At 39.4% G+C, this 25,878-nt stretch overlaps 1 long non-coding RNA gene across 1 annotated transcript in view; it reads left to right on the top strand.

The window, feature by feature from the left end:
- Nucleotides 1–20,388, top strand: part of LOC146829342 (uncharacterized) — a 117,863-nt gene extending 97,475 nt beyond the window's left edge. The window contains exon 3 of the long non-coding RNA XR_014961963.1: nt 18,428–20,388. This is a non-coding gene — a long non-coding RNA (uncharacterized LOC146829342). The remainder of the gene's footprint in view (nt 1–18,427) is intronic.
- Nucleotides 20,389–25,878: the final 5,490 nt, after the last annotated feature.

Below are 25,878 nucleotides of genomic sequence, written 5' to 3'. Positions count from 1 at the left end.
TTCCCATTTCTCAAAAAGTCTGAGACTTTCGAGAACCCTGCCACAGCCCAATTGACAGCATGATCTAAAACTTGTGTAGCACCTGTCAGTGGAAGAATACTGGATATTAAGGATGTTAAGCTGATAATGGGAATAGAGTATCTTTTAAACAGATTCTGACGTTTTTTTTAAAAACACTGAAGGGACTTATAACGAACAAATTTGGGAGATTTAAACACGTGTAAAGGAGCATGTATCTGATTTTCTTTACAGATTAGATCTATGAGTGTATTAATGAATAATTTTTTTGTGTGAAGTTGAGTTTTGAATCTGGATAGGTACTGGGCAAAATAGGCATAATAGTAGTCTCTAAGATTACTGAGTGCAATGCGAGGTGTTTTCTTTGCCCAGATAAAAGCTGTAAACATTGATTCCACTCGAGCAAAGAAAGATCCTGACAAAAAACATGAAATAGTAGAAAGCAAAAGATTAAAAAGAGGAAGGACAGACATTTTGATCAAGGCTATGCGACCTAAAGTGGATAATGGTAGAGAGTTCCAACGTGAAAACAACTTTTGGACTCTTCGAAGAAGGGAATTAAAATTCAGATCATCTAAAACCCTAACTGATGCTGAAAAAAGACACCCAGATATCTCTTTGGTCTAGAGTTGGTACAAGAGAGAATGTCAGAATGTAACTCCAAAGCTTCACCACCACATTGTAGAATTTCCGTTTTCTTTTTGGTTATACGATATCCCCCTAAAATTTCAAAATCCTCAAAAAGCTGAAATACTTTGGCTTGAACTCTAGGTTCAGGTTTTATAATAAGCATGATGTCACCTGCATATAATTTTAGTTTTGCCATTGATGGAATTTGGGGGGGGGAATTTCTACACAGTTCCTCAATGCTATTGCCAAAGGCTCAATGAAAAAGGCAAAAAGGACTGGCGATAAGGGACATCCCTGTCTTGTACCTCGTTTTGCTAAAACTGACCCTGCCGCTATATTGTTAATAATTAGATTAGCTTTAGCATTGGAATATAAGTTGTGAAACAAAGATATAATTTTAGGTGAAACCCCAAAGTGTCCCAAAATAATAAACAGTGTCTCCCAAACCACCAGGTCGAATGCCTTTTCAGCATAAGAACAAAACCAAAGCAGAAATCCTTCGTGTCTCAAAGTAATCTAAAGCCTCAATTAAATAACGTGTGTTAGTTGCTAATTGTCTGCCCGCAATAAAACCATTCTGATCCGGATGAATCAATTCTGCCGAGATATTATTAAAGCGTACTGACAACAGTTTTGTTACTATTTTGTTATCAGAATTTAGCAATGTTATCGGGCGATAAGAATTTGGATCTTTACTATCCTTCCCCTTTTTCAAGAAACTCACTATGTTACCTTGTCTATAAGAATCTGGTATTGTACCTCCCTCTAACATAGATTTTATTAATATAAGAAAAAAATCACCAAATGCAGAAAAGAAGACTTTAAAAAATTCCAATGGCAACCCATCTGGGCCACAGGCTTTACCATTAGGGAGATCTTTTATAACTCTCTCGAGCTCCACTTTAGAGAATAATCTAGCCATAGACTGTTGATCTACTTCTGAGAGCTTAGGTAATTCATTTTTATGTAAGAAGGCTTCTAGCAAAGAAAGATCTACCTTCTGATGTTGACCATATATATATTCATAGTGTTTAAGCATTATCTCCCCTATTTTAAGCGTATCATCTGTCTCTAAATCAGTAAGAGGACATTTTAGGGTTTTAATTAGATTGGCGGCCGCGTGTTCCTTAGCCTGCCAAGCCAAAAATCTGCTCGTAAAAATTGCTTTCTTCGTATATCTTTTGGTACTGTTGCCGGACAGCAGCTTCGCTCTGAATATAATAATTAGCACTAAGATCACGTTTTGCCTGATCAAGCTGAAATTGGTTAGCTCTGGATGGATTATGAAGTCTTATAGTGCTGAGTACTTGTACTTTCTGCTCTAAGTTTTTTTTCTTAACTCTGAATTCCTTTAGATTGGCCGCATCCTTTCCGATGATTATTCCACGGATGAAAGCCTTAAGCGAGTCCCAAACGATATTTAATAGGGCAGATTCATAGTTTCGGGTAAGAAATTCTTTAATCTCTACCTTTATAGAGTTAACCCAGGACTCATCATTTAAATATTGTCTATTAAAGACCCATCGCTTGGGAAGTTTTACCGAATTTTCTAAATAAATCTCTAAAACTATCATAGCATGATCTGAAAATCCATTATGAAAAAATCTCTGCTGACTGAAACAACGTTTTCTAGAGACCAAAAAAAATCTATACGTGATGAAGACTTGAATCTGCCTGACCAGCATGTAAATTCTGCTTTAGATGGAAAATTCAAACGCCATGGATCATTCACATCAAGTGTAACCCCAAAATTCTGCAGAATTTCCAGTGATTTTGGTTTTAGCTGTTTCCTTGTCTTAGTAAAGGAGTCTATTATTGGATTAATAAGTATATTAAAATCTCCCCCAATTACCACATCCCCTATAACACTCAACAAGGAGTGAAACAATTCTTCATAGATCTTAAAGTTGTCTTCAATCAGTGCGTAAAAACGAACAAAGGGTATATGTCTCTGTCTATGTTTAACTGTACATGTAACCCAGCACCAACGCCCCTGCTGATCCCTTTCTTAGTTTATAATCTCTGCTTGAATATTTTTATTTAAAAAGATAGCTGTCCCTCTATGGGATGCAGGGGTACTGGAAAAACCTCGATACGAGGCCCAGGCCCTAAACATAGAGAAATCTAATATCTTTATAGAAGAAATATGGGTTTCTTGTAACAAAATTACCGAAGGATGTTCAGTTTTAATCCACATCTCTATGGCCCGCATTTTCTTCTGATTATTTAAACCATTTACATTAAATGATACCACTTTCAGTTGCTCCTTACTGGTCATTACAGCAATTTAACAAAATTGTTTCAATCGATTCAGTCCTCATAAGAAGATATAAAAAATCTTTTTTTGATCAAAAGAAAAATAATTCAAGAAAACGGAGGACTTCATTTTTCACTTACTTTTACACCCTATCCACCCCTTGTGCCCCTCCCCTTCTCCATAATGCTCCTAACCCTACCCCTGAGCCCCTCCCCCAAATGTGGTACTTCCTCCCTCCCCCACACCAGCCACACTTCCCTTCCCCCTAACAACCTGGGTGTCTTGTTGTCACACCCCCGTGAACCTTCAGCCCCCTCTCAGCTATGAAGGCTAGTAAAAGGTACAATAATCGACAATCTAATCTAGCTTAGCATATAACTTTGGGCTATCATATCCAGGATAAAGTAGAGTAGAACATATATTTTTTTTTATACTAAACGCAGCCATTTGATTTAAACAGAAGATTTTTGCCCAGTTCCACTTCTTTTCATTCACCCCTTGTGACCCCCCGAAATTTCCTTCAATAACTCCTGAGCTTCATCCAAGTCAGAGAACATGAAAAAGTTTCCTTTCACCAGAACTTTGAACTTGGACTGTTGGGCAATCGAGGCCTGAGCCCCATTAGCTTTAAACAGATGTAAAATTTTCACAAATTCCTTCCTTCTACGTGCCGCCGCTGCACACATATCCAAAAAAATACGGCACTTTGATGTTTCATTTACTGAAAACTGTCTTTGCTGTATAGCTTTAGAAAGTATTGTTTCTTTGATGCGAAAATCAGAAAAGTTTAAAAGTATTGTTCGTGGCAGTGAAGAGTTAGGAAAGGGGTGAGCAGGTACCCGCTGCACCCTGGTAATAGTCAGGTCCCCTTCAAATTCTGGAATAACTTTTTGCCTAATGAATGAGGTGACCCATTGTACTGTATTGGCCCCCTCTAGCCCCTCCGGGACTCCAACTATTTGAATATTGGATCTCCGTGTGTAATTTTCCAGCTCATCCAATTTATTTTCAAATACCTGCCTATTTTTGGCTGCCACCTTAACCTCTTTTTTTACCACTGTCATCTGATCCTCAAGAATAGAAATCCGAGCCTCAGCTTCTTGAAGTCTTAGAGGGAAACCTGAAATTACATCCTCAATTTTCTCCAGTCGCTGATGTATAGAGGAGAGTTCAGCTCTCTGAGTTTTTTTCAACTCCTGAACCTCCTCTAAAATTAAATTTAGCATGTGTTTAACTGTCATCTGGACCTCACTTGCTGACTCAGTGTTCAGACTAAGGACGGGACTAAAAGGATCCGTGGTATAAGGTGGCGGAGTGACCATATGCTCAGCCATCGACAGTGTATCTTCCAATGAGGCTGTCTTCTGTGCATCCAATTGAGACTGTGTCTTAAACTTTGCCGGCGGATATACAGACGAACCAGGGGGAATGGAAATGGGAATACCTTCCATCTGGACCAAGAATTGTGCTGGTATGATATTTTCTAAACGAGACTCCTTTGAGACAGTAAGCAGCGATGAATCAACATCTTGGTGAGATATCGGCCCCAGCAAAGGTACAGTGTTTGAACACGTATTCACTTGTGTGACAGCTTCAGAAGCTCCATGACTAACTAAGGCAGGCTTTGCATATAGAGGAGCAAGTGAGGGTTGAGAATTCTCTGAGATCTCCTCATCGGGTTGCAGATTTAAGGCAGGACTCACAGTAGAGTTTGAGGTTATTTTATTTTTATTTTTTTTAAAAAGGGAAAACTGTCTTGCTTCTTTAGTAACTACTTTCACTTTTTTGGGGCCAGCAGACCCAATGTTATCTGGTTGGGGAAAAACCAGGCAAGCAGTGATTAAGTTCATACCTGCCGTCGTCGTATCTACTAAAGTACTAGTTTGACTTAATGGTTCGGCAGAGGGTGATTCCTGTTCATCTGTGCTCTCAAATGTAGAGTTGAGTTCCGGAGATTTTTCAGAAGATTCCTTATCTGCCGTCAGAGCTGCTTCCTTTGCTTCCTTGACCTGAAGGCGACGAGCTTTAGCTTTAATACGAGCATTCAACAATTTGCCCATTTTACCCCGCTATATCTCCAATACCAGGTAACAGCTTCTTTCCTTAACCCAGGAAAAGAGTATAGAGTAATAACTTTCAAAGAATATTCTTCCTGTTTTCTTGGGTGCTCAAGGACTTCAAGTGAACAAGCACCCCCCTGTCGGAGATTTGCACACACAGGCAGTGCAGACAATGCGGTAGTGCAAAGAGGTACAGTCACACTAGTTTTTTCCTTTTTTTTTAAATTCTGGTGCTTGTCATTTCATTTATTCCATTATATCATAAAGCATTTTCGAGCCAGACCTAAAAAAACAGCTCTGTATGCTCCCTTTGTTGCAGAATTAGGTTTTTTTTCCCTTCCCCCTAGGCACTAGAGGGAAAGCTCTTGTAGCTGATTTTCTGCTGCGACTCCACTAGGTCCGGAAGCCGTCAAGTCAAGTACTCTGCGATACCTTCAAATCCCTCAACCAGGCACAGCACAGTCAATCAAGCGTTTGTTGCCTAACACACCGGTCAGAAACAGCTTGAGCCCTGAAATGCTTTAACTAGAGCCCTCCACTAGCTGCCGAGTGCATAATTAGTTCAAAAAACCTTTCAGCGCTTACTTGGCAGCCATTTAGCCCTTGTAAATACGTGTTTTTCCTCGAGGTAACGTCGATAAAGCCCAAAAGAAATGGGTCTAAACTTTTAAGTTGCACTTAAGTCAAAAAGCCGCTGCTTTCCCCCTTGCTAGAAATTCTAACCACCATTCAGACCTTTTCACAGTAGCTTGTTACCTTCTGGTTCGACTAGTTTAGTTGGTGCAGCGCTAAATCAGGTCCATTCAGTAAAGTGCTTTGATATTGTGCTTTAGAGTCATTTTAAAACGCTTTTCGCATATTTCCACCTCGGAGGGAATTCAGGGAATTCAGCTCGGCGTCCAGAGCTCTGCTTTTCCCTCACCATCTGGATTCGAGATCCACTCCGCCGCTGCACCGCGGCGAAACCGCAATTTACTTTCCTTACACAGAGAAACGTCCTATTCCACGGCGTTTCCCACACTCTTCAAACATTTTGCCTCACCGCGCAAAAAACCAACCGCATCAGCGGGAGCAGCAGCATGCCGAAACCAACCAGCCAGGTACGTGCCGCCATTGCAGATGGTGGGGCCGGGGATCACCTGTGGCTACACGGAGGCGCGGCTCTCCGTAGTCATCCACCGTTCCGGTTGGGACTTCGTACACAGAACAGAATTGATTTATCATTGGTCACATTCCATCTTCAAGAGTGAGGTGCATGATGAGCTGATGAGATTTGCTGAAAAGTTTGAAGAATTCCACAAAACTAGTTTGGTTCTTGCCCATCACATTTCATCATGAACATCCATTTATCATAAACTAAATTGGCAAATATAATTTTAAACATGCAATAAATACCCTAAAAGTAATTGTGAATGTAAAACATTTTGTCATCCACAGAGCAATTTCAAACTTCAAAGGTCCCCAATAAAATCTGAGACGTTAGCTGAAAACTCCAGGAAACATTAGACCAACTGATCCTTCTCTGTGATGAATAACCAATTTAAGACCATGCTCAGCAGAAGAAAGCATACACATAAACCAGTAAAAAGTAGAAATGTAATGAGCAGCTTCCAGCTGCATCAGAGAGGCAATTTTCAACCTGATTATACAAAATGGAGAAATCAAAGACAGATAGATGGCTTCCCTTACTCCTGGACTGGTCTCTAACTGCTGACTGTTACATAAAGAATATTACATGTCCAGGTTAGCGACCTTCCCAACCACACTACAGGAGACACATTATATCCAACTAGATGCAGTAGATTGATATCTTTGAGGTCCTGGATTAATAAATTGAGGTTTTTGGTGCACCAAATTACTAATCTGGTGTATTGGTAGCTAGAACACTTTGAATGAGAAAAAGATCTGGGGTGGATCCCTTGTTAAAACAGCAAGCAGTGTCAGACTTTTGTCAAGAATAACACTTTGAATGTATTTAAGCATCACCAACACAACATTAAGGCCAATAAACTAACTAATAACATTTCCAAACCTAGTTATTAAAAAAGAAAAAAAGTTATTAAGACTAATTACACAAAAAGTGTAAAAATTGGATTAAGTTAAGTGGATTTCATGCTTTATGCCTATTGGTTGCCAAGCCAGTGTACAAGGCCATTTGGCTGCTGTTTGAGATGACTATGCACACTCCATTGCTAGTTCATCACTAGTAATTTCTGAAAAGCTGCATAAAGCTGTTCAAGGCACACATCAAGAGTCTCCTAATGGAATAGAATGGTTGGCATGCAGGCGTCCAGGTCTATATGTGTGGCCCTAGTATTCATGGGCATGGGCATCTTGCAAGTCACAAAAGATTCCTATCATATACCCCATGGCTCCACACTGTCTCCTGGAATCTTGAACATTTACATGAGATGCTTGGTGCTCTACTCATACTAACAGCATCATGATTCTCCGATGTGCAGATGATATACAGCTCTTTTTAAAAGGGGTTCTTCTTGTTAATATAATGTTTTTCAAGTTTTTTTATAACTCTTCTGCTGATCAATTCAGCGCATTTGGCGCTTACTGTTTGTGGTTCAATCACCCATTTGTAGTGTGTTTTTCTTTACGGGCATTACACAAAATAAATGGCACCCTGTTTTACACATTTTTGACACATTTTTATGCATTGTACGTTTAGGTTTTACGCGTACAGTTCTTCTTTTATTGTATGTATTTATACACAGGTCCAAGATGGCGCCCTTGTGGTACACTGTGAACTCAAGGTCCTACTAATACTGCCACAACACAATGGAGTAGGGAGAAAGTAAGTGAGAAGAGATACCTAATTTAACTCCTGTGTTTGGCTCTCAGATAATTTCACCTACTCATGTGCAATATATTTACCATATGGTGTGCCTCTTTTTGTTTTCAAGAAATATAACTTTGCTCAACATCCTTCTTTAATTTCTGAATAAATATGAGGTTTTCTTAGCGTAAGCCCTCTTTCTTTAATCATTTTATATTTTTGATGTAGCGACTCGCTGGATTGTTTTTAGACTCTGTACTTCTTCTCTGATGTATGTTACTGTAATTTTTGGCACATATCAGAGTCATGGGGTGTTTTCGGGCCCTGCTTTTATTCTTCTGCACAAGTCGTTGCTTGTGGTGGTAATACTGTTTCAGTCTTGAAGTCACTGACCATTGTTGTCCTTGAGGAATTTAGAGTTATGGCTATTTACTATTTACTGTAGAGAGTTGAAAAATTCTATTCACTTTCTAATTTATGGATTGTATGATTTCTACCCCTGACAAAGTCTGTACAAGATTAACCATGTATTGGCTAGAGAGGAAAATTTAAGAAATAAACAAACATTATTGCTGACTAAAGCTTGAACTGTTTTAATGAGGCCTTCAGGGGTTTGTTTCTAATATTTAAGGATTTCCTGTTGTGGAGGGTTTGATGGCTATTCCTCCCCTCTAGAAGCACAGCATGATTTTGGGGACAGTGTTACTGATTGACTTTTGATTGATGTAGATATGCAACTGCTGATGATCTGCCTAGCCACCCACATTGTGTTATTGCAATATGAGGGGTGCAATATCAAAGTCAGGCCAATTGGCTTTGTCAAGGTGCGACTTTAACAAAATGCAGAATATAAACTTTAACCATAATGCAATGAAACATTTAGAACCTTCCAGTTGGTACTAACCTTCTTTTGCATGGAGAGAATATATGTAGTGATTTTAATCTTCAAAAATGCTCGCCATTGAACTTTCCAAATGTTGAACAATATGATTTGACAGTTAATCTTCTGCATTCCCAACAAGGTGGCCATTCAAACACAAAACCTTCAGGGCTGCTTGTAAAAATAAGGAATGTTCCCTCTTACCACTCTTCACTGATCTAGGAAACTTAGATCCTGTAACTTTGCACCACAAAGAAAAATTTGTAAATGTTTGTGAAGTACATGTGCTATTTTAGACGCTCCTCATCGCCCATGGGTAACCTCTTGAATCTACCACAGTGGGCCAGAATGTTTCTTTTTTCCTTCAGCACTGCACACTCCAAATGTGGGTGGGAAATATAGCTGATCTCTTTCTACCACCAGCTAAAACAAGCATTGTCAGGGGGAAACTGGCTGCTTTTGATATCCCTAAAAGTTCAAGTCTGGAGTGTCCTTTCACTCTGAATAGGAATTTGTTCACATATGGGGTCCTTCTGTCTTCTTCTGTAGGTCATCTTATTTTCAAAATCTCTCCCTTGAGCAAGTGTTTAAAATGTGAAGGTGGAGTGTTCTAAAAATGTTAGGCCTCCCATTCTAATCCAAGATCCCACATCAATCCTCCACACCTGAGAGACAACCTTTGAGAGCAGCCCGCTGAACTACATCCTGGAATTTCCCAAGACAGCAAAATCAAGCTATGGTTTTCAAGCACTTCTCCATGGGCACTAGTTCTTCTCCTAAGTGGCATAGCCAAATTGGTTCCTCCCCTCTAAAACTGCAAAGGGAACCCCAGGTTTGAAAACCCAGGCTTATCAGCGAGGTAGCAGTTATTCAACCTATTGCAATTTATCCCTTACAGTCTTCTTCTGCCAGGAGAAGGATAATCTCTATCCAATGGACCCATTGTCTGGGGAATAATTACCCCGGCCTGGTAGGGTAGATTGAAGCCTGAATCTTATTAAGGACTTATGTAGGGAAATATTGCAAAAACCAAAGCATGTAGAGCAGCACATATATGGCAAAAATGTATGTTATATTTGCACGTGGAACCTTTTTTGACAATGGGAAAGTTAAGTAAAACATCTTTCTGTGTTGATCCAATCCAAAATTAATATTTTGATGTTGCTTTCACCTCAGGTGTGAGTAGAGTGAAGAGTCAAAGACCTACAGTAAACCACTACTGACACACTCTAGTCAAAAATAAATAAAATGGTAATATCTTTTTATTCAAGATCTGATCTGCAACAGACTATCTGTGCTCAGCAACTGAGTTGAGTTACACAGTAGTCCTGCTCGTTATGCACGGGTATGTCAGTTTATTCATGTGCCAGCTCTTGGCCATTACTGCAACAGTAGCAGCTGGACTTATTTTAAACGGCAGGACCAACTAGTTATCCCTTAATACATTTATACCAGAAGCTTAATTAGTGAGAGACCCTCACACAAGAGGTCCAAATTCTAGAAGTTCAAAATCCAAAAATCTAAAGGGTTTTAAGTGGGTCAGAACCCACTTCTTCACAACCACTGATTGATACCACCACCAATCCCCTGTGAATGCCTGCAGTTGACCTGAGATGGTGGTTTCCCAAAATTGGACCTAAATATTTTATCGAATTCAAAGATTATCAGAAGGAGAAACCTAACTGCAATATCCTGGTGGAATGTGTTGTACAAAATTATCTGCCAAGTTGAAATTTCAATAAACCAAGCCTCTGCTGTACTTCTGACTCAAAGGTCACTTTCTAGTTGTTTATTTGTGGTGGTTGATTTTTTGACTCTGGAGACTTTAAAGTACTGTTTGCTGCAACTGACATATTGGTAAATCTGTATTCATTGATTTAAGTGGCTCCATACATAGGAAAAGCACTTTGTCTTAAAAAGAAATCATCTGTATTTACCACTTCATCTCAGATATGTAAACATCGCATAGTAATAATGTTCACTGCTGAATTTAAAAACTCATTGAACCAGTACAAATAGGTATCTAATCATTAAATATATATCAGATAATTTCAACAGTTCCCATTATCCGCACTACCATTTGCCACGCTGTAGTTATCAGTTTTCATCAGATTCTAACTATGGTGCTAATAAATGATGCTGTAATGGGAGACTGTGCAATACACAGAGTTCAAACACCAACATCTCAATTGACCAAAATCCTCTCACCACCCACATTGTTAAAACCAGTCCAACTTCTCAAGAGATTTCCTTTTCCAAAATGCATAATTGCACACATCAGCTCCATCCGAGGCCCGAGTGTTTGAAAGAAATATTGTCCTTTTTTCACGGTTTCACGAAAGCAAAATGAGCAAACAGAAAAATGGTAATCGGCCATTTTATATATATGTGATTTAACATTTATTTACAAATCTAACAAGCAATTACATGGCATTGCATATTACTTAAAATATTCCCAGTCAATCATAGCTCATAGTTTAACATATGTGAGAAATTAGATTGTTGGTTGAGGGGATGTGAGTGCTTCTCAAGCAGCAGCCACAATTCTTGTCAGGGTGAACTTCAAAAAATCACAAAGTTAACCTGTGCCTAACCCCAGGGCAGTTTGGCATAAAACAGTCAGGCTTAACTTAGAGGCAATGTGTAAAGTATTCATGCAGCACATAAACAGTAATATAGTGAAAGCACAATTAAAGAAAAGTACCACACTAATTTAGAACAAACTGTAATAAATGATTTGACACCAAAACAATAAAAATCCAATCAGTGGAACAGGAGATATGCAATTTCAAAAATGAATGCTAAGTCTAGCACCTAAAAGCATAAAGCAACACTCGCAGGTATCTGGTTGTTCAAGACTTGCCGAAAGTCACAAAGGTAGTGTTGCTGAAAAGTTACCTTGTTTTTTTGCGTTGTAATTTTTTATTGATATTTTGCCAAAGTTCATCACAAGAACAATAATGATAATAACATCTAATATTTCATAATAGATAAATGAATATATTGCAATAAGGAGAAACATATGTGATGAATACTATTTGTTAATAAATAGAATGCATATAAAGATAAATAGTTGAATAAATAGTTGAATAATTAAAAGATTGAATATTTAGATAATGGAGGCAAGTAAAGGAAAGAGAAAGAACAAGTGCAAAGAGTTAGAGAGTAAATCACAATATGACTTAACAAGTACATGTATTAAACCATTATATATATAATTAAATATTAATATATAAAATCCCTTTATTATTCTTGAATTAGTTCATAGAAATGATATAAAGTGAACCAGAAATGCATAGTGAATAGATGAAAGTAAAATATCTGATACACGAAAGAATAAAGCATATTAATATAAGATAGGATAAGAAATGGGGAAGTGGTATGCTATAAAACATAATAAGGTTAATAGGACAAATGTAAATAGAAGATAAGCGGGGCGACAGAGGGGTAAGAAAGAATGAAAGCATTAAAGTAAAAACAATGTTGGACTAAGAGATATAAGTATCTGTATTGGAGGTATTATCATCAATATCGATACCACTATTCATATTCCAGAAAGGTGACCAAACCTGGAGAAATATGTCAGTTTGATTCTGTAGGTTGTGAATTACTCTTTCGTGTAATGCTGTGTGTATCATCGTTGTCAGCCATTCTTCTTGTGGAGGAGGGAATGGGGATTTCCAATGTCGTAAGATACATATTTGTGCTGTAGCCAACGCTGTATGAAAGAGACGGCATTGGGGTTTAGAGAGCTTTGGGCAGAGTCGTAAGTCATGGAGAAGGATATTAGCAGGGGTAAGTGAAAGACACAAAGGCAGTGTGGAATGTAAGGTTTTACCAACATATGTCCAAAAAGAAGGTACCACTGGACAGTCACATATAATGTGTGTTGAGCCACAATTAGTGTTAGAACACCTCCAGCAATTAGCATGAGTAAGTAGTCCAGCCTTCTGTAATTTTGCAGGAGACCAATGCCAATCATGAAGGATTTTAAAGAGACAACATTTTAGTCTAGCTTCACGAGTTCCTTTGTCTAAATCTTCCATCATTTTCTCCCATTCCCCAGCAGTGTAAGATATTGAAAGCCACGCCTACCATTTGAGTTGTAGCATCTGTGATAAGGGTTGAGAATAAAGGTGTGTTGTAAAAACTATGTAAAGGCCAGATATTATTCATTTATGTTTGCCCCAGATATGTAAATATGATACTATATCTGAGGTTTGAAGTGCCCAAGAAGATAAACCTAGTTGATTTTTCAAACATTGTTGAAGCTGGATACATTTCAAAGATTGATCAAATTCTTCTCTTAATTGTGTGAATGATTTAAAGTCACCATTGTGAAAAATGTGATCTAATGTTTGAATACCTGTTGATTTCCATAATGGCCAGGATAATATTTTCCTATTGATACGAACACTGGTATTGTTCCATGTAGGTGCCTTTTTATGAATGTTTTTGTTTAAGGATAATAATCGGTGTGCTCGATGCCAGGATTGGAGCATAGCTGATAAAATTGGGTTTTTGGGTTTCTGACAATTAATTCTAGTACCATATAAAGCGGAAATACCTGGATCTGAGAATAAGAGGTGTCGTTCTATATGGACCTATTGTGGAACATCAGAAATCCCTGGTAACATATATGATAACTGAGAAATCTGTAATGCTAGATTATAATGTTCAATTGATGTAAGACTCATTCCCCCAAAAGAGTGGTGAGCTCTTAATTTCGCCACGGCTAAATGAGGTTTTGCTGACCCCCATATAAAGGTTTTTATTTTGGAGTTTATAAGTCTCAGCGTAGATAAGGGATTGTGGAAGCATGCCTAGAGCATATAAAAAACGTGGGAGAGTAACCATTTTAACAGGTTGAACTCTACCCCACATGGAAATATTTGGGATTTTCCATTTATCAAAATCACGTTGCATTTGGGCGATCAGTGGATTCAAGTTATCTGTAATCATGCATTCCATACTTTTGTTTACTAGTATACCCAAGTACTTAAGGCGTGAAGGTTGCTAATGATAAGGGAAACCATGTATAGCCGCTTTTGCGGTTCCATGGGAGATGGGTAAAGCTTCACTTTTGTCCCAGTTTATTTTATAACCTGAGAAGGAGAAAAAATTGTCTATGATTTGGAGAAAAGATAGTAGGGAACAAGAGAGATTTGTGAGAGCGAGTAGAATGTCACCAGCATATAAATAAAGTTTGGATTCACCAGTGGGGAGATGTATGCCTGTGACTTCATCCGCTTGGCGAATAGTGGCCGCTAAAGGTTCCATTGCCAAAAGCAAAAGAAGTGGGGAGAAAGGACATCCCTGACGAGTTCCTCTTCGAATTGGAAATGGATCAGATAAAAAAAAACAGTTTACTTGAGCAGAGGGATTATCATATAAGAGTCGTACTTTATTAATAAACTGATCCCCTAGTCCAAAGCGTTCCAGCACTTTGAAGAGATATTCCCACTCAATGCGGTCAAAGGCCTTTTCAACATCTAATGATAAGGCTAATTCATCTTGTGAAAGGTTTTTAGCAGACCATAGTGTATATGCCAATGTGCGTAAATGATTCCTAGAGGAACGTCCTGGAACAAATCCCACTTGGGTTTAGTGAATTAAGAAAGGTAGTACCCTCTTAAGCCGAGAAGCTAGAATACAGGCAAATATTTTGATATCGCAATTCAGAAGTAAGATACGGCGATAAGTGGCACAAACGAAAGGATCCTTTCCAGGTCTAGGTAGTGCCCAATGATTGCTTTGTTAGAGAGGGGACCTAAGGAATTATCATGTCCGGCCTCTTGGAATGCAGTATGTAGAGAATCGATAACATTATACCCAGTCCAACGATAGAATTCAGCTAGAAAGCCATCTTCTCCGGGGGCTTTATGGTATGGTAAGTTGGATATTGCATGCACAGTCTCATCCCTGTTAATCTCTCCCTCAAGAAGGGCCCTACCTTCATCAGAAAGACGAGGGAGATCCGCTTTCGAAAGAAAGTTTGTTAGCCCTTCCGAATCTATTTGCGCCCCTGGTGTGGAGAGAAATTTATAAAAAAAACCAAATTAATTTACTATGTCTTGTGGCCTAGTAAGTATACTACCTTGAGATGACCTAATAGCTGGAATGGCCGTAGCTGCTTCTCTTTGCCTTAATTGTGCCACTAATAATCTGCCTGCCTGTTCTCTTTTTTCATAGTGTCTTTTTTTCATTCTTTGGAGGGCAAATTCTACCTTAGAAGTAAAGAGTCCATTTAGTGCCATTCGAGCTTCTTCTAGAGATTTACGATTTTGTAAGGTTTGTGTTGTGGTGTATAAGCGGGAGTACGATATTATGTCCTGCTCTAGTTCTTTTTGTCATGCAGCATTTCCACTGTTAGCTAATGTCGCCTCACGCATTAATTGACCTGTAATAGTAGCTATGAGTTGGAGAAGAGAATGTGTATTCAGTATCAGATTGGTGGGAGAGACGCCAATGGTCAATTAAGCCGTTTTCTGCTAATATGTCATCCATTAGTGCCCTATCTGCAGCATTATTTTGTCTAAAGGGCCTGTTTTATCTAGAATTGGGTCTCTCACTATATTCCAATCACCACCTATGAGATACTGTGAGGCACCTATCTCTGTTAGTAAGTGACTCGGATGGAGGTAGAATGATTTATTTGCTCCTGTTGGAGCATAGATTGAATCTACGCAAATATAAACATCTCCTATATGCAGCTTGGCGAATACATAACGACCATCAGAATCTGTCCATGACTTTAATATCGTAACTTGGAGAGATTTGTGGATGAGGATTGCTACTCCACACTTGCGAGTGGGACCTGTGCATGCAGATTCACCTTTCTGCACACTACTGTTGATCACCTTGCCCATCCAGTCGCTACATAGTTTTTCTGATTCCAATGCCTCTAAATGTGTCTCTTGAAGGGAGGCCACATCCGCCTTTTTAGATTGGAGATAGAATAGTACTTTTTACCTTTTGATGTAATGGGTAGACCATGTACATTCCATGTTATTACAGAAAGTGGGTGTGTGTTTGTCGTGTTGGACATGTCTAAGGACAACAGATGAATTTGAGAAAGCTTTAAAAGTAAGCTTATAAGGTTTTAGAAATGAGAAGGGTGCCCTGAAACGATAAGATTAGAGGATATAGAAAGGTAGGTATGAGGAGGAAGGATAAGCATAGGAAAGGGAACCCCTGGTTTTTATCAGAGATATAGAAAGTCAATTGAACAAAGAGAATCTAAAGTGTTAGAATAAGAAATTTGTAGATATAGTAAGATTGTGAAAGAGAATGTGAGTAGAATACGTAGATTGATATAAAGTAGTTCAAGCACTAAAAAATCCTAAACTGTTAACCGCGGGTCTACTACTCCTAGGGCAACACCACAGAGAGGAAAGCCGAAAAAAGGAGACCAAATACGACCATTCCTAGAGAATATATATATCTTACTATAAAATAAACTATAATAATGCATTAGATCTATTTGAGGTTATGAAGTATAAGTACATATATAATATGAGATGAGAAATTAGTTAAACTATAGTGGAGTTGGCGTCTTGCAAATATAATAAATATTTTATATATCAGATATGAGAGTTTCCATTATGATGTATAAATACCTATAGGTTAGGAATTAGTTGAATAAATAAAATAAATATGCTAAATAGAATACAGTAAGGAATACAAATTGGATTAAATAGTAGTATATAGCATATCATAATATAACATCCTATTAAAATAATATATTCTAATATATAATAATGCAATGTATTAAAAATAACATTCAATTACATGAAATTTGAATACATTTTCAGTTTTCAGTATATAACCTGTAACTGAATAGTCAACCCTACTCTAATGATAGAAATGCAAGTAATTAATACATTGTTTAACTTATTTTAACTTACATAAAATGAATTATTGTCATCAGCTAAATCCTGGTAGACTACTGTGGTCAGTCCGCATCTGAGGCAGATTTAAGAGAACAGCGGGATTTATCTCTATGCAGTTCTTGTGTAAAAGCAGAGACAGTATGCAGCGCTGAAAATTTGTCATCTTGGGTACGAACATATCTTTCAAGGTCTCTTCCTCTGTGCCGTGGATTGTTAAAATTAAGGCTTCTGTTATCAAGTGATTGTTGTGAAGGACCCAGTGTGAGCTTGATCAGTTGAAGTATCTAGTGTGTCCATGTCTTGTATTTTCATCTGATCTAGAAATTGTTGCAGATATACCGGGTCATAGAAATCTCTAGAGTCTACATTCTTGGTAATACGGAAGCGAGCTGGCTCGATCCAGGCCATATTGGATGTCCATCGGTTGTAACTGAGGTCTGATGTCGAGAAATGCTTTGCGTCTTTCATTGGTCTCTTTAGAGAAGTCTGCGGTCACGTGGATGACATGACCATTATGTCAGAATGAACCTTGCAAGCGTGTTGTAGTTAGTAGTTGTCTAACTTGTTCATGCCTCAGGAAACAAGCGATGAGCTCTTTGTATTTCTAATGGAGGATCAAAGTTAATGCTAGTTATTTCAGGAGAACATCACATAGAAATAGTCTAGCATTTTGACCTTCAACGGTTTCCGGGAATCCAAAGAAGCGAAGGTTGTCTCTTTTAGTACGATCCTCCAAATCAACTAACTTACTACGAAGAAATAAGAGCTCTTGGTCCTTGTTTTGTACTGTGTCAAGACAACTTTCCACTGTTGTTAATCTCAGATCTAATCCATCAGTTTTTGTATGAAATCCCACAAGCTCTTCCCTAATAGATTTGGTCTCATCTTCCATGGATGTTATATTAGCATTCTTGTCTTCCAGACGTCGACTGACAGTGGAAATTTCCTATGCAATGTGATTCATTGTATCACCTTGTGGAGAAGCGTTGGTACTCTGAGGCGGTTTTGTGGAGGAAGAAGTCCCTTTCACAGGTATTTTCCTCGATTGTTTAAGAACTTCAGCAAATAGAAGTGCTGTAGAGGGATTACTCCTGTGTTTATTGTTTGACATTAAGATCAAACCCCACAACAATGCATGGATATGTATTTTAGTCCTCTATAGTACTTCTTCAAAATGACACCTTGAAAATTATTGAAGCCAACAATCATAGTAAGCTAAGTAACCAGTACAAGGACTATGGAACTGCGTTTGTAAATATGAGATTTAGATCATCATTCCTTACCCTTGTCAGGTGGTCTCAAATGGTGAGTTTATTTCGGTGAAAATTATTAGAAGATAAACCTTCAGAAGACGCTACGGACAGAAGTCAAGAATGACTATTGATTCTAGTCACGTCGCTTTGTATTATACCTTTCCTGGTTAATTGGAAATGTCACAAATGCCAGGTAACTTATAAAGCTTGCTATGCTGTGATAAACGTAATATTAAGCAATAAAATATGCTTAAAAATTATATTCCACTAAGCAGTAAATTCACCTCATTTTGTATGACACACAGCACTTTAGAAATGCCACATGGTTTTCATAACTGCCACATCCATATTCATGTAGATAGACACACTTTCCTCAAAACTGCACTTAGAAGTGAAGGCGTATGTAGGCGGCATATTCAGAGGAACGGAGGTAGTCACAAGTGCCTTGGTGTCCGCGTATGTGAAGTCTGAGGGTTCCTGGGTTATTAAAGGCTAAATTACTTCACATTCTCCTCAGAACATAACCTCTTCAAATGACTTGATATTCTACATTAAATGTTGTACTTGTCAGCAAAATATATTAGAACATTTTTTATATTGCACTATGCAATTAAATTCACCTCACTTTGTATAATTTTCATTATTCCAGAACTGCTGTGTGATTTTCCGGACCATTGCAGCACTATTTCTTTGGATATACAGGTTTTCCTCATAGCTCCGCCCGAAATTGCAAGCACACAGTGAAGATGCACTCAGAGGAGCAGAGGCAGTTATAGGAGCCTCGGCCTCTGCGCATGCGAAGTCCGAGGATTTCTAAAGCGATGAAGGCCAGCTGATGTCGCGGTCACCTCAGGATACCGCCACAACAAAATGAGACATACCGGGCTTCGTACAGCTTCGGGACCTAAACGAAACATTTCTGCAAGCTTCGGTGATGAAAAGTAGTCAACATTTCAGCCTTTGTGATACAGGTAAATGCATTGCTTCCATCGAAGGCTCCTCCATCAGCAGAGCTCATGACTCAGGCCGCCATTTTCTTCCATGGCCAGACCACGCCCCGAAAAGTTACCTTCTAAAGTCCAGCGCGAAGAGTTCTGTTTGCATTGAAGGAGACTGCAAGGAGAAAGGGGTGCAGTATAGATGGTCATCACTGTAGCGTGATGAGCAGGCCTGGCATTGTGGACAGTTGTTGCTGTAGTACGAAGATCCTGAGAAGTGTCACAATGGTAGTTGCTGGAGATTCACATTGGTAGTCACATCGTGGCCTGCCGATGCTGTAGTGCTAAGCGCAGATCTTGTGTTGCTGGTTGTCGCTGACAGTCGCAGTAGCCCAAAAAGTCAGGTTCAACTGAGCTTTACACTGGCTTTTGGCACGGGTTGCAGATCTTGGCATTACCTGGCTTGTTTTTGTTTGCAGTCACAAAGATCCTATAACTTCAGGATTTCCCATTTTGGAGTTAGAGGAGTGCACTCTGATGCCAGCCTAGAAACCAGGACCTGGAGCGGCACATCTTGTGGATCAGGGTCTAAGTTTTGCATAGGCCAGCAGGTCTCAGGCGGTTCCAGTTGCAGGTCCACTGACAGGTCAGCTGAGCAGATGCAGGGAGGCCTCTGGATCTGTCTATGTCTCTGTAGCTCTGAACAGAAGGGCATTCTGCTGACCCTTGGAGTTACACGGTCTATTTACTGAAGAGTGGATCTGAGTGTTCCCTTTTTATAGCTGGTGCCCACATTGAGGTGGGAGAAGCTTCTGGAGTCCCCCCTACAGAGGTGTCTAGAATGTCTTGCCTTCATGCCCTGGTCCCATTCTGTCAGAGGGTAGACTAGGCTAGTGTGAAGTCCTTTGTGTGTGAGCTGTGCTAGTGCATCTTGCAGAAAAGCAGCAGGGCAGCAAAGCAATCCTTCTTCTGAGTCTTCCAAAGTCTAAAACTGACCCTAATTATACCTGGTGTTAACTTTGAAGCAGTAGAAGCTCTGAAGTTTCCTCCTACAAAGGTGTTTGGCTTTTCCTGTGTCTATGCCCTGGTCCCAATCTGTCTGGGGACACAATAAGGTACTGTAAAGTCCTTTTTGTTTAAGCTGGGCCAGTGCCTTTCAAGTGCAAGCATGGTAGGTGACAGCTCTGCCCCTCCCTTAAGCCAGGGTGATCCATCCTGCCAACACCCTAACTGTCTACTCTGATACTGTCTGGGAGGAGAATACAAAGGAGGTCTACTGCCAGCTACACCTAGTAATGTGACCTAGAAACAGGTGCAAGCACCAAATGGTAAGGACAAGAAAATGCCAGCTTCCCAAACATTTTTGTTATAGTTACTCAAAATGAAGGGACCAATAATCTTATTTTCATTAGCTCTTGTGATTTATTTTACTTTTCTTCTAAATTAGCTGCAAAGTTTCATGTATATCTTATCACATGTCTTATTTGAAGGGCAAACTTGTTTTAGAGAAAAGTTCAAATATACACATCAAGCACATTTAACATTACAACAATACAAATACCATAAAATGACAAAGACAATTAAGTATTCTCATTGAATTCGAAAACACACAGTGTGAATAACCTTTCTTAGACCAGTCCTTCATTTAAACATGATGTCGGTGTAAGCTACAGGGGGCCGCTAACTCTGAATTTTTATATTAGGAGAGTAGATATTCTGTGAACAATATCCAAGAACAATTAACACTGTTTTGAAGATATTGAGAGAATACCTACTCTCCTAATATAAAAATTCAGAGTTAGCGGCCCCCTGTAGCTTACACCAGAAGGATATAGTGTGTTAAAACAGGAACTGAATATTAAGTCAGGTGTTATCATGTTTAAAAATTCCTAACTCCGGTTCTACTGATTAGACTTTTGTCATTTTGGTGCAAAATAATTTAATAAAATGTACTCTATTTTTCTGAATTGGTGAGGGCTTTTTCTTGTGTTGTGCTTTCACTTTAATTACTGTTTGTGTGCTGCATGAATACTTTACACATTGCCTCTAAGTCAAGCCTGACTGCTTTTTCTGCCAAACTTCTCAGCAAGGTCTTGTGGCTGCTGCTTAACCAAGGCTCACACCCCATTAAGCCAACAACCCAATTCCTCACAGTTTCCAAGCAAAGTTGATCACCTATTACAAGAAATTAGGAATCCCAATGTTGTCTTATGTGAGAGGTAGGCCTTGTAGTAGTAAGAAAAAATTAATTTAAGAGTTTTGCACTATCAAGACACGTAAAATTTTAAAATATATGTCCAACGTTTACAAGCACTGCACCCTGCCTTCTCAGGTTAGTAGGGCCTACCCTAGGGGTGGCTTGAATGTATTGAAAAGGAATTTTTATGCCTGGCAAAAAAGTTTATATTGCCAGGTCAGAATGGCAGGTTAATACCACAAACAAGCTGCAATGGCAGGCCTGAGACATACACTTAAATGGGTGGCACAATATGTGGTGCAGGCCCACTAATAGCATTTGATTGACAGGCCCTGGATGAATGTAGTACTACTTTACTAGGGACCTATGAGTAAATTATAGGAGCTCATTAGGTGTTAGTCAATGTTCTCAAGGTCATGTTTGCAATTTTTAAAGAAGAGTGCCCAAGCACTCAAGCATTTATCAGCAGTGGTAAATTGTGCACAGTCCTAAAGGCCGGAGAGGGAATTTAGGACTTTTGGTCTTTATGAACAGGTTGGGATTCTGGATCACATCCTCTGTGAATTTACCTTCATCGCTTGAAGCCCCTCCATGCCCAGCCTATCCCCTTCTTCTGAGACAGTGTTCCCATGGACTTTCAAGATAGTTGATTGTATAGGTGGGATGGGGCAATGCCTAAACTGCCCAGGGGGTGGCCCAACACATTCATAAGACTCCAGGAATTTGAACCCAGGATAGTGCTGAAAATTTGGCTACAAGACTACCCATCTGATCATCGTGGTTGATTGTGTTTCACTAACTTTACTAGATTGGAAGTGCAGACTGCATGTTACAGACACTGGATCAGACTATGAGGGGTGGAACTGAGGCCCTGGTGGTTGATCGGGGCATGGTTTGCCACTTCTAGACGAGGGACCAACTGCTTAGGGAGAGAGGAGGGCAGGGTGTGTGGAGAGTCTGGTTGGAGCTTAGATTAGGGATTGGAACAGAGCAATTGGAATGAGCCTGCAGTGGGCTTTTCAAACTCAATTTTTGAGCAGCAATATAGATTAAATCAGCCGTACCCAGATTTGTTGTTGATCAGACAGATGTACTGGGTTCAGGGTTGCCAAGTGGTTGTGGTACTCATGTAGTCTGCTTCTCGTTATGTTTCAATGTACGACTTGGAGGAAGAGCGAGAAGGGGGATGTTTATGTTTCCTGTATTCAGTGCTTTGTAGCTCTTGTAGACCATAAGTTAAATGATATGAAAAAATATTATATGGCAAAAAAAGCTTCCCCAATAAACATGGAACTTTCTAACTGTTCATGAATAGTGATCTGAAAGAAATTATTAAGTTCATATATCACATATGTGAAGTATAACCCTAGTACTAGAACGTATAAAATCGCATATTAATGTATGACACAAGTCCACAAATAATAATTTGCCAGACACTTTTGTGAAAGGGTTCAGTAGGAGACGTGTGTTTTACTAAAAGCACAAATTAGAGTCTGGCTATGGAATCAGATAGATAACACAATCTTGGGTCAAGTACTCAAAGACATATATGACTATTTTAGGATGTTCCCGTATTACTACAACTACTTCATTGGTTAATTTTAAGTACTATTTGGACAGCTCCCATTTAGAGCCTGGTGAGCTGCCAAAGTGGTAACATGAAATGTGGGGCTGAAGAGTGAGAGAAGGTACACCAAAACTTACAGCGGGTAGATCATTTTCAATCAATCAATCAGAGGATTTATATGGTGCGACTAATCACCAGAGAGAGTATCCAGGCACTTGAGGGTCACAATGGTTCAGGTGACTCAGTTAAACCTCAGGTCTTAAGTGCTCTCTGTAATTCCAGTAAGGAGTTAGAGGTCCGCAGCTGGAGAGGGAGGTAATTCCAGGTTTTTACTATGATGTAGGAGAAGGAGCGTCCTCAGCTGTTGCTTGAGTGTATTCGAGAAGTATGAGAATGTGAGTGAAAGGCAAAGCATAGTCATCTGGTTGGATGGTGGAAGTTCAGGTGGTGGATGATGTAGGCTGGTCCTTGGTTGTGCAGTGCTTTTTAGGCATGGATCACCCTATTGCAGTGGCAAATCCTCTGCATGGAGAGTCAATGGAGTTTTCTGAGGTGGGGGTGATGTGGTCCATCTGGGGAGGTCAAGGATGAGTCTGGCGGCATAGTTCTGTATGGTCTGGAGTCTCTGCAGAAGTGTGTGGTGATCCCAGCGTGCCTTGCCGTAGTCTAATCCACTGGTGATCAGGGCCTGAGTGACGGTACATCTGGTGTTCTGGGAGAGCCATTTGAAGACTTTTCCTAATATGCAAACTGTGAGAAAGCAGGCAGAGGAGACTGCATTACGCTGGGACTTCATAGTTAGTTTGCTGTCCAAGATTATGCCCAGGTTTCTGGCTTGGTTGTTCGATGTGTGTGAGGGTCTTAGTTCCGAGGGACACCAGGAGTTATTTCAAGGGGTGGTGTTGTTGCTGAGGATCAGCACTTCTGCCTTGTCCGTGTTGAGTTTCAGGCAGTTGTCCTTCATCGAGTTAGTAACGGTCATCATGCAGCTGTGCAAGTTGGTTCTTGTGTTGGCAGGATCTTATGAGAGCAAGAGGATGAGCTGATTGTCGTCTGGTTAGGATATGATGTTTAGTCCTTGGGATCAGACGAGGTTGGTAAAAGAGGTCATGTAGCTATTTAAGAGGGTGGGGCTGAGGGAGGATCCTTGAATGACACTGCAAATTATTTCCTTGGGTTCAGAGGTGAATGGAGGTAGGCAGACCATTCACGTTCTTCCTGTGTGGAAAGAGGCAAACCAATTAAGGGCATTACCTTGGACACCGATGTGATGCGATATGGTTTAGAAGGCTGCAGAGAGGTCATGGAGGGTCAGAGCAGCTTTAGGGCTCTGATATCATCAGTGGGTGCAATCAAGGCAGTCTCGGTACTGTGGTTGGTGCGGAATCTTTTCATAAGGCCTTAGTCTATAACAGAAGATACAATTCAGAGTGTTTTAAAAAGTTAAATTGGGGGTAAGTCCGCCACAAATGGGGTACTTTACAATGTGACTAAAACAAGAGTACCAATGATATGGCCTAACCCCTAGAGAGGTCAATCTCAAAGCTGGGGAACCAGGTTGTGATTCTGGGCAATCACTCAATCGCCCCCTGACTATCAAAAAAGGAATGTTTCCGTCTGTAATGCAACTAGTGGTCATGTAAAGCGCTCTGATACCTTCAGGTCAAGTTCACACTATATAAAACTAAAAAGCATAAAAATAAATATACCCAGATAAATTGTAAAAGGGGCTTCAGATGGTGTTTTATGAAATGAGAACCTGGAAGTATGTACAAACAAGTAACTGGATTTCACGAAATGTGAAATTCCATAGGGCATTGCTGAAAATAAGTTTAAGCTATGACAAATTAATTGTTACGGCTGTTCAGTCTATAATACAATTTCGTAATTTCTAGGCAATGTTTAGTTCCAATAACATAAAAGCAAGAGGTAAAACAATTAAATGGCTTAAAGGCAAACACAATAACAGGGAGAAACATGAAAATGGCACGAATGTGAGCTTTTGAATTGCATGTGTACCTTGTCAAGAATATAGCATGTATCTTAAAAATGCAGCAATCTACTTGTTCCAAGTAGAGTTATCATTATTTCAGTAAAGTAGCATTAATTAGCAAAGGAAGACCTCTTCCCCAGGATTAGTCTCTCAACTTTCACACATTGCGGGATCACATCATATTTTTGTTCACAGATTAAATATGCTAAACGAATTTCCTGCATAATAATGGCCTTTAAACACAATTAATTATTTTCACGTAAAATCCTCACTTAACACGCTGTGCATTTCCCATGGGCATGCGAAGGTGTATGCTTGCATATGTTTCTTCGTGAACTATAGCTATTAATATTAGAATCTGGCTAAATCTTGCCACTCAATATATTTACATTTTTCCAATGTTCTGAACGTTCCTCAATTAATGATTCCATTAAACGGGCGTTGTTTAGATAGTTTCTCAATGTTATCTTCCTTCTGTGCTGTAGACCTTCTACTAATAGTTACAGAACTTTCCAAGATAAATGTGCGGACAAGTTCTGTTAAGCATGCGAGATATGGATTATCCAATCCATAGATGGTTTGATGAACAACTTTCTGCAATTAAACTTGCAAACTACCTTCCCCTCGGCACTATGGCTTGACATAATGTCAGCATGAAGAGTTTGGAAGCTATCAATTTTGCTGTTGTAGCTGATCTACCGGTGATTTGTTAAAAAGATTAGTTTAAAGCTCTAACCAGTTATGGGATTCGTAAAGCGCATGAAACACTCATAAAACAGTAAATTTGTAGTAATTCAAAATTATTCTCTGTGGAAGTTCTCATCCTGGAAACACTTATAAACCTAAAGGAAGTGCATTTACGGGGAAGAGGTGAATGAACCCAAATGTAAAGTGAAAAGATTTTGAGGGTTTTCTTGACATGAAAAACTATTTGCCTACGTTATCCATGCAGAATTGCATTTCATGTGCAAATGTACATTGTGGTCAAGTGCATGTGTAAAGGAGGAGTATGCATAGATATTGATACATTGCTATGCAGCATTCTGGATGCATTTTGTGAAGGCCTAGAAAGTATACGTCTAATTATCGCTAAGCGCACTTAGCGCTAGGATAATTATCGCCGGCTAGCGTGGATTTTTATCGCTGAGATAGCAACGCTCATCTCAAAAGCGATAAAAATCCTCACGCTAACTGCCTAACATGAGATTATCGCTGGAAACCCAGCAATAATCTCACGCAATGTGGCGTTATCTTGATGATAGGGACTCACAAACTGAGCCATGATATCCACCTTCCATAGGATATCATGGCTAAGTCAGTCCTGAAGCAGGCGTAAGGAAAGTAGCGATAACAGGGGTTATCGCTACTTTTCTTGCCGCTATGCTTCATAGCATGGGGCTTGATG

Source organism: Triturus cristatus, chromosome 5_2 (genome assembly GCF_964204655.1).
Source record: "Triturus cristatus chromosome 5_2, aTriCri1.1, whole genome shotgun sequence".
Classification (NCBI taxonomy): domain Eukaryota; kingdom Metazoa; phylum Chordata; class Amphibia; order Caudata; family Salamandridae; genus Triturus; species Triturus cristatus.
This window is presented reverse-complemented; position numbering and strand designations above follow the sequence as displayed.